At 54.5% G+C, this 9025-nt stretch overlaps 1 protein-coding gene and 1 long non-coding RNA gene across 5 annotated transcripts in view; one reads left to right on the top strand and one right to left on the bottom strand.

The window, feature by feature from the left end:
• PKNOX1 (PBX/knotted 1 homeobox 1) overlaps window positions 1–4921 on the bottom strand; it is a 44436-nt gene extending 39515 nt beyond the window's left edge. For 3 of the 4 annotated variants that reach the window (XM_024990140.2, XM_024990142.2, XM_024990146.2), the window contains exon 1: window positions 4783–4860. The gene's annotated coding sequence lies outside the window, so the exon portion shown is untranslated. Of the gene's footprint in view, window positions 1–4782 lie in introns of all 4 variants that reach the window. The other variant, NM_001046350.1, reaches the window with a different exon arrangement.
• On the top strand, window positions 4850–6653 carry LOC132345932 (uncharacterized). Its single transcript, XR_009495523.1, has 2 exons — window positions 4850–4940; window positions 5766–6653. It is a non-coding gene; the product is annotated as an uncharacterized lncRNA (long non-coding RNA).
• The last annotated feature ends 2372 nt before the right edge of the window (window positions 6654–9025 follow it).

The following is a 9025-nucleotide window of genomic DNA, read 5'->3' as shown; positions in this document are numbered from 1 at the left end:
AAAAGCCAACCACATATGTTCAAGAGAGACACAGCAAAATTCCAACAACAAAGGAGTTTAATGGTTTCAGAATCCGTTTCAGTAAATTCTGAGCTGGAAGGCCTGTCACAGGTGGTAGAATTTAAACTCAAATCACAGCCTTGTTTTTAAAACCATGACTACCACTCTCATCATTAAAAACTGACATTTAAAACTTTCATGATATACTTGCTATTAATGGTCAATGAGTATGTTTTAGGTTCAATAGGAACCCCAACCCTTCAAGGCAAGGGTTATATCATGGTACCATCTTTCTCCCAAGGGCACCATCTGAGCTCAGCGACAGAACACTGTGGACCTGGGCCTGGCAGCCTCGTCCCTGCCCTGATCCGGCTGGCGTTCAGCCTGGCAGGCCAGAGGATGATCAAATAAACACAGGAAACAACAAGACCCACGTGCTTGAAAGGCTCCATCTACACCAGCAGGGACAGCCACACACACGAAACCAGAATCACAGAACTGTATTAAGACCATAGATAAATGCTGAAAATGTGAAACACGTCAATTATGTAAAACATCAAACTACACATAACACTGACTAAAAATACAACTTAAAATAGCTGCACTGATGAATATGTAAAAACTTACGCCTATCCCATTAAACTTGGGTTCCACACAAGGTGGTTTGGAAAATGCTGTTCCAGGGCATTACTTCTCAACCAGGGGGAATTTTTGTCCCCCAGCAAATGCTTGGCACTATCTGAAGACATTTTTGGTTGTTACACTTGTTGGTGGGGGTCCCGCTGGCATCTGCTAAAATCCTACAATGCACAAGACAAGAAGTACCCAGCCCCAAAAGTCAACAGGGGCCCAGCTTTGAACCCCTGCCCCAGAGGATCACAGGGGTGTTTCATTTATACAGCAATAAACTGTTATTTTATTTTTAAAAAGATACTTCGTATAAACACATAACTGAATTTATAATAACACAAAATTAAATTCCTGATTTTTTAAAGCAAAAAAAAATTAAAAACCTTGATAAAATGTCTCAGCTATAGTATAGCATATACTGAGGGCTTGCCAAGCTCTCATGAAGGTACTTTCTGCAAATCCAACGAGACTGTTGAGGAAACTGCAATCACAGTTCCTACCACCTACAGTCCCTTCCAAGTGACCCACCCCACTGCAGTGGCTGTGAGCTGGCAAAAGCCCACCCCTCCTTGGGGAGAGCTTGGGGACCAGGTGGGCACCTGGGGGACATGGTGGAGGCCGAGACAATCGTCACCCTGTCTCTGGGGTGGGCAGGGTGTGTGAGGAGAACAGAAGAGGATAAAGCAGGCAGAGTTGAGGAGCAGAGTGTGCAGGAACAGCAGACGGTCGAGATCAACAAGGGAAGAGCAAGCCGGGAAGGTCAAGGCCGGGGTGGCAGCCAGATCCCGCCAGGCCCCAAGCTGCAACTCCATCCACCCCCAGGCCCAGCACTACCTGGGTCACTGGACTCCACTAGGTTCCTTTCTCCCTTATTCCTGCGTGACCTGCCGGTGAAGTCAGCCTGCGGCCTGCCACCCCAGGGCCTGAGTAAGGCAGCCGGCGTTAAAGATGCAAACACCAGAGGCATTTCCCACCACATGCCCTGCGACCTCTCCCCAACAAGGCTGGAGGCTGCGCCAAATGACAGACACCTGTGGGGTGGCAGGGTCACCCTGAGTAGAATAATCCCCAGACAGGAGTGCATGACCCCACACTGGGCAGACCACCCTGAGGGGAAGGGAGGGCTGGGGGGCTGCTGGCTGGACCTGTCCTGATGAGTGCATCCTAACACTGAAGAGAAGGCTCAAGACAATGGGAACTGAAAACGTTCACCAATGCACAGGCCCTCAGTCCCAAAACCTGACTGATCAGCGCTTTTCAAGATTCTAGAAGAGCTGGAGGACTTTCCCCCAAGGAAGCTGAAATGGAATGAAGCAGCCACTCTGTCCCTTCCGCAGGTCCCCAGAAGTGACCTTCAGAGCCACAGAGCTTCCACATCCAGAGTCTGAAGCCACCTCGTCACACAAAGAGTTGGCTGGGCCAGCATCCGGCACAGTCTGCAAACCTCCCAGAAACAGTGAGTAGACCAGTGAGGCTGACACACCAAGACGAGGACAGTTGCCAGCCAAGGGCACCCAGCAGCAGGGTACTCTGACCATTCGCTGGCCAGGTGTGCAACAGAGCCAGAGGGGCCTTATTTGACAGTCTCTACAGCCAGGTCTTTCCAACCAAATGCCCCTGCCTCCCAGTCCCTGAATGTTGATTCCAACAATTTCTCAATTGAACCCTTTCAACACTATACTCCACCTTCCTAAACAACTTGTACAAGACAGAACTGTAACCCATCCCACGTATGAGTCATCACTACTGGTGTCAGACAGTTACTCCAATGACTCACCCTGCTGTGACCCCAGACAGTTCAGCTCTGGTTCCCTGAGTTGTGCTGTTTCTACTTCCTCATCGTCCTTGCCCTCAGCACAAGCACTATGAGGAAGAAAAAGGGGGGTACATACATATTCCTAGTAAAGGATGCATGGGAGCAAATTGACTGCTAGTGCAGAGGCTCTTAGTCTCTGTGAACCTGAATGAGAAAAAAATCACATCTTTATAACGTCTGGCTGAAATTTAGCACTCATTCAATTCCACAGGTAGTCACAAAATCCTGGAATTTGCACAGCACCTGTGACTTCTTCACCAACAGAAACCACAGATATTTTCACAAAACATTAGCACTGTACAAAAATCCCAAACTGACGCTTATACTCATCAATACTCAAAAAGAATTAGATTTGGTGTTCCATCTGTTACTACGTGAGCTAATAAAAAGCAGGTCAGGAAATTCATCACAAGTTTAGTTCAATATTTTTGATAACTGTATTTCAGTATAATAGGTTCTCTTCCTGATCCTATTTTATTTTTTTAAAAACGTTTGTGCCAGGAGGAGGAGGAGACCAGAGATCTGGGGAGGGCAGGAAAGGCCCCCTGGGGCGCATGATGAGCGACTGAACTGAACTGAGAGGTTTCAAAGTGTTCTTCTGAACAGTTTCAATTAGTTGCAACAAAAGTGGAAGAGTTACGCTAGAATGTTACTATTTGCCCAGTACCTTTCATTGATCCTAAGTGGTACTTTGCTAAAGTTACCACACTGAAACAGACATGTAAATATCTGTGCCCTAGAGGACAGCGTTAACACCCAGTATCGCTAGTGTCCGCACTTAGATTGTTAGCACGGGATGTTCACCTTTCCAGTCTTAACCTCATACGATATTTCACCAACTCTAATCCCCACTTGTAAATCTCTGAAGTAGGAAGGGTCCTTCGGAAAGCCCTATGTCCTACAACTCTATTCCACAACCGTGCTGAACGAAACGCACGACTCTGTCCACGCTGGGAAAGTGAAGGAAAAAACCGATGAAAGGCAAATTGGAGTCAGTGGGCCACCTTCCAAATCCACGTACACCTAGATTTGAGAGCATCACCAGCAACTGTACTGGCAGAATTTTCACATTTCACTTCGCTTTTTCCACACAGTATTCAGAAAACACTGCATAAAACATTATGCAAGTACATAAGCCCTTTCTTAATATGTCAGGAGAAATCATCCAAGTATATCCAATGAAAGCTGAGGGTTTCATTTAGCATAAAGCGGGAAGTATCCCTACCAGTAGCTTCTACTGAAAACTAAGTCTTAGGATCAAAATTGTTAATCACAACCTCCTCACAAACGGCAAATCTACCCTGGATGGTGCAGGTCTGCGATCAAAGTTACCGAATGCACATTCGCGTCAGTACAGGTACTCCCCTCCCCCTCCCCAGCATCCGCCTTCCGCCCTCACCCCGGGACTCTGACCCGGGCAGCACGCACTAAGACGGATTCAGGAGTCATGCATCACAAAGGAAAGCCTAACGGGCCCAGCCTCTGAACCACTAAGGACGCCGCGTCCCAGCAGCCTCTGCGCTGAAATAAAGCAGACTCCTCTTTCCCTGCCTCTCCTGAGGTGACTCACGACCTCTCCCTCAAGGAATGTGGGAGCCAGCGGGCGGCCGGGCCGGGCCCCACACCGCCGTCCTCTAGTTCTAGTCGGCTGTTTACCACCCGCGACGCCTGTGTCACTCGTTCCAGACACCGCGCACCCCGGGCTCCCTAACAACCCGGGACCCGCCGGCCACCGCCCGGCCTCTGGGACCCCGGAAGCCCGAGGAGCGCGACGCCCCCGCCTCACGGCCGCCGAGCACCCCCGCCGCCGCCTCGCGAACGTCCGCCCCGCGCGCCCCCGCGCGGCCCCGCCCCCGCGCCCCGGACGCCGGCCCCGCCCCCGCCCCGCCCCCGCGCGCCCCCTCAGCCCGGCCCCCGCCCCCGCCGCGCGCCCCCGCGCCCCCCGCCCCGCCCGCGCAGGGGCGCGCGCCGCGCTCCGAGAGGGACGGTTAGGAGCGCGCGCTTCGCCGCGGGCCCCGCGCGGCAGCGGCGGCGGAGCCTTCCAGAAATTTCCGCGTCCCTAAGCCCACACCGAAAAACAAGCAGGGCGCGCCCCCGCGCCGGCCCGGCCCTCAGCGCCCCTCCCCGCGGCCGCTGCTCCCCTCCCCCACCCGCGCCCCCTCCCCGCCCCCTGCCCCGGGCGGCAGGTCCGGCGCGGCCCTCCCGGGCGGCGGCGGCCCGCGGAGACCCGGCTGGCGGCGGCGGGGCGGCGGCCGCGGCGCCGGCGGGCCGGCGTGATTGATAGGGACGGGGCGGCGGAGCGGCGGCGGCGGCGGAGCGGTTGAGTGACAGCTTACCTGGGTGCCAATCTTCATCACACTGACAAGCGGCTGCAGCAATCGGGACCCGCAGTGCCGCGCCCGCGTCCAACCGTCACGCCGACGCTGGGCCACGCGACACAGTCTCGCTCAATGGGAGGAGGGCGACGCCGACGCGCGCCGCATCAATATTCACAGTGGGGGCGGGGCCTGAGGGTCCCGGGCCCCGCCCCGTCCTTGCGCTGCGGCGGCTGGAGGCGGGGCCTGGGCGCCGGGGGCGGAGAGTGAGCCGGGGGCGGGCGGCGGCCGGCCCCGCCTCCGCCTAGCAGTCGGGACCCGCCCCCAGACGCTGCGCCGCGGCGCGAAGAGCGTCCCGCCCCGCCGGCCGCGAGCCCCGCCTCACTAGTATGCAGCTGAGGGCGTGGCCTACTACCGTCACGCCCCCTCCGCTCTTTCCTCAGAGACCGGGGGAAGTGTGTGGAGCGGGCTTGGGTGGGCGAAACCACCCGCGACGGTCAGGCGGGGAGGGCGGGCTGTACCATCCGCGGGAGGAGTCCTGAATGCGCGCCCGGGAGATGCAGGGCAGGCCAGCCCCGGGCTGTCCTCGGAGGCCGGGCCGTGCGGGCGTCTGGCGCCCAGGCCCCTACTCTGCGCGGCGCCCCCTTGGTGTGCAGGTCCGAGGCAGTCCCCTGATTTCTTCCCGGAGGTTGCACACGTGCGCCCCGAGAGCGGCGGCAGTGGCCAGCCACCAGCCTGACCCCCGGCGCTCTCAGCCGCGGTCTGGGCTCTAGCCACCGCTGCAGGCTCGCCTCTGGTACCGCGCTCTGCCGTCAGGCACCTGTCCCCCGGTGGCCCACGCAGGCCCCATCTGCCAGTGAAGTGGCACCCCTTAGGAAGACGCGGAAAGTATGCTGTATCTCAAGGTGGACTTTCAGACACGCTGCTGCAGCAGGCCCGCGGGTCCCAGCAAGGCCTTTCCTACCGCAGAGGCATGGGGCCCGAACGGCTGTCCATTTCTACAGAAACGTTCCTCGGTGGGATCTCTGTCTGGAGAAGGGCTCGCGTACTGCCCCGGGACCCAGGACTGGAACTCGTGGAGGATGCCTGGTGATTCAGGAGGGAGTCAGTCAGGAGCCACCAGGAAGGACCTCCCTGCTAAGTCTTCAGGACTCCACCACTCTTCGTGGTCCTGCAGAAATGCTCCGTTTTCCAGAGAGAAGGCTGTGATAGCAGCACCTGGGCTAGGGTGCAGTGAGCCACTGACCAGTGGAGAGTTGGAGGGAAGGGACCCCCACAATTCAGTGGTGCAGACCAGCTACCTGTGTTTGCAGGGCCCAGTGCAAAGTCGGAATGAACGGTCCCTTGTTCAAGAGTCGCTAAGAATTTTAAGGCAGGGACAGGAGGTTATACCCGGCTGGGGCCCCAACTGATGGCACTGCTCACAGGCACCATGAAGCAGCCCTGGCCTGGCTGGCCTCACCCTCTCCCCACCTGGGACTGAAGCTTTCACCCGGTTCCCATCAAGTGTGTGAGGCGGCAGAGGTCTCTGTCCAGGAGAACCCGGGAGTGTGCTGTCCCCTGATGACCTGAAACAAGTCCCAAGGCAGTTGAGACCCAGGCCCTGCACCCCTGTCTGGCCTCTGCGCCTGGCCTCCTCTACCCGGGCCCCCCATGATCTGCCTGCCCTTCCTTTCCTTCTCTTCACGGGGCCAGCTCCAGAGGAGAAAGGGCTGGAAGCATCGTCAGTGACACTGGCCCAGAGGCTCACACATCTGGGAGCCCTCTTTAGGAAAAGTAAATGAAAATGAGGTAGAAGTGGGGCCTTTGCTTTCCTCTGCCTCCACCCATGGCCTCCCCCCAGTGGTGGCACGAGGGTGGTTTATGAACAATAAAGAAAGGTTTGTGTACAACGGGTGCGTCTGCCTACTTTCTTCCCAATTTCTTTGTTAAAGACTTGCTGCTATTTCCCCAAGGACCACATTTAGGTGTAAGAAGTAAAAAGCCACGTATAATTGTTCATAGAACTACCTGGATGACAGCAGGTGCTGTGAAGCCAGGAGGGGAGGAGGGAAGGTGGGAGCAGGCAGGCAAGTGAAGGAGCTTTGCAAGACCAGTGGGGAAGGGTAGAAAGAACTCTGCTGAGGTGCCAGTGGGACAGACAGAGCCCCGCTCCGTGCAGCCCTATCTCAAGCTGGAGAAGGTGGGGAAGAATGTAGAGGAAAGGTGAGCCTTGAACCTTGCCTGGCCGAGTGTGTGAGACAGTGCGCAAAGCCTGTGGCAGCCAGGATGGGGTGCAAGATGCTGTACTCGCAGGGGAGATTGCAAGGTGAAAGCTGGAGGAGGTGCGGGGAGGCAGGATTGGGGCCATCTTTAGAGGATGGCTGGGATCTGGGGTTTTGGTAAGAAAAATGAGTGAGAAAAAAACCCTACAAATAGGGGTGAATCTCTCGGCTTGTCAAGGCAGCCAGCATGGCAGAGAATAAGCCACTTCGGTTTGCACAGGTGAACAGGAGGTCACCAGCAATGAGTCAGACCACATTACTGCTATGCTCAACCCCTGCAAGAGTTCCCCATCTCATTTAGAGCAAAAGCAAAGTCCATGCAGTGCCTGTGAGGTCTCTACCATCCCTCTCCCCTCCACACCTCTGACCTCAGCTCCTGCCACCCTTCCCCTCACCTGCTCTGTTCCAGCCAGCCTCCTAGCTACTCCTAGCTCACTCCAAGTGTGATTCAGCCTCAGGGCCTTTGCACTGCTGATTTCCTGTGCTTAAAGTCCTCTTCTCAAAGGTATCTCCATGGCTCTCTCTCACTCCATGAAGTCTTTCTCAACTTCACTTTCTCAAAAGAGGTTTAAAATTGTAAACTCCCAACCCATTCCCTACCCTGCTTCCTCCTCCTATGGTACTTCTGTAGATGCGTGTAGCTTGCAATGTAGCTGTATAACCACGTAACTTATTTACATGTAACATATGATACAACTGTATAACCATGTAGCTTACTTACATGTAATGTACAATGCAACCACTTAACCATGGAACTTTTACTGTGTCCATCCTCCAATACCCCTGCCCCCTGTACACACACATAAATAATAGAATCGAAACTCCAGAAGACCAAGAATTTTACTCTGTTTTGTTCACTGATGTATGCCAAGCACCCATGCTAGTACCTGGCAAATAATTGTTGAATGCACGAACCAGTGCTTCTAACACATGGTGTATTGGCTATCTATTGCTTTGTAACAAGTTATCCCAAACTCAGTGTCTGAAAACAACATACATTATCTCACAGTCTCTGTGGGTTGGAAATCTGAGCATAACTTGGCTGGGTTCTCTGCCTCAGGGTGGGTCATGAGGGGCCTCCAGGGCTGTGGTCTCACTTGATGGCTTGACTGGGGAAGGATCCATTTCCAACCTCACATGTTTGTGGGCAGATGGACTGAGGGCCTCAGGTCCTTGCTGGTTCTTGGCTGGAGGCCTGTTCAGTTTCTTTGCCACATGGACCTCTCCAGAGAGGAGATGGAGAGAAAAACCAGCAGCTTGCTTCATCAAAGCCAGCAAGGAACAGAGTCAGCGTGGAAGACAGAAGTTGCAGTGTTGTATAAAGTAATCCCAGAAGCATCTTCCAAGCACCCTTGTCTATTCTGTTGGTTAGAAGCATGTCTCAGGTCCTGCCAAAATACAAGGGGAGGGGGAACCAGGAAGACACAAACAGCAGGGAGAGAGAAACCCCCAGGACCATCTTAGAGCCTGCCCACATGACATTTGTTTTTCTGTGTAAAAGAGACACTGATGTCTCTTTTACAAGAGACCTGGGCTTGCAGTCTACAGTCCTGAGTGTGGACAAGTGGCTTTGCCACTTGTCACGTGAATGTGGATGAGATCCAGTTCCCTACTTTCTATGGGGATGGTCATGAATCTCTCAGGGATTTCTGCAGAGGAGGCAGTGAGCTGTGTAGGAAGGCCTCCAGCATATATGCGGATGTCCATGGTTCTTCAGGCTTGAGCCCCCGTTTTCTCCAGAAGACAGTTCAACAATGAAGTCCCTAAAAGATGAGGGCAGGAGACACTGCCCTCACCTGTGACACAGCCTCCTTGAGGACCCCAGCCCAATGCAGCAGGAAAATGGCAGCCATGGCAGTGTTAAAGCATGATGTTGGCCCAAGACAGAATCATGACTCTCAGGCAGACATGCAATCAATGGGTGGCAAACAGCTTCCTGAGCTCATTGATTGATTGAGGGAACAGTAAGATGTCACAGCCTGTTCAAAGGAAAATGCGAA

Source organism: Bos taurus, chromosome 1, assembly GCF_002263795.3.
Source record: "Bos taurus isolate L1 Dominette 01449 registration number 42190680 breed Hereford chromosome 1, ARS-UCD2.0, whole genome shotgun sequence".
NCBI classification, from domain to species: domain Eukaryota; kingdom Metazoa; phylum Chordata; class Mammalia; order Artiodactyla; family Bovidae; genus Bos; species Bos taurus.
This window is presented reverse-complemented; position numbering and strand designations above follow the sequence as displayed.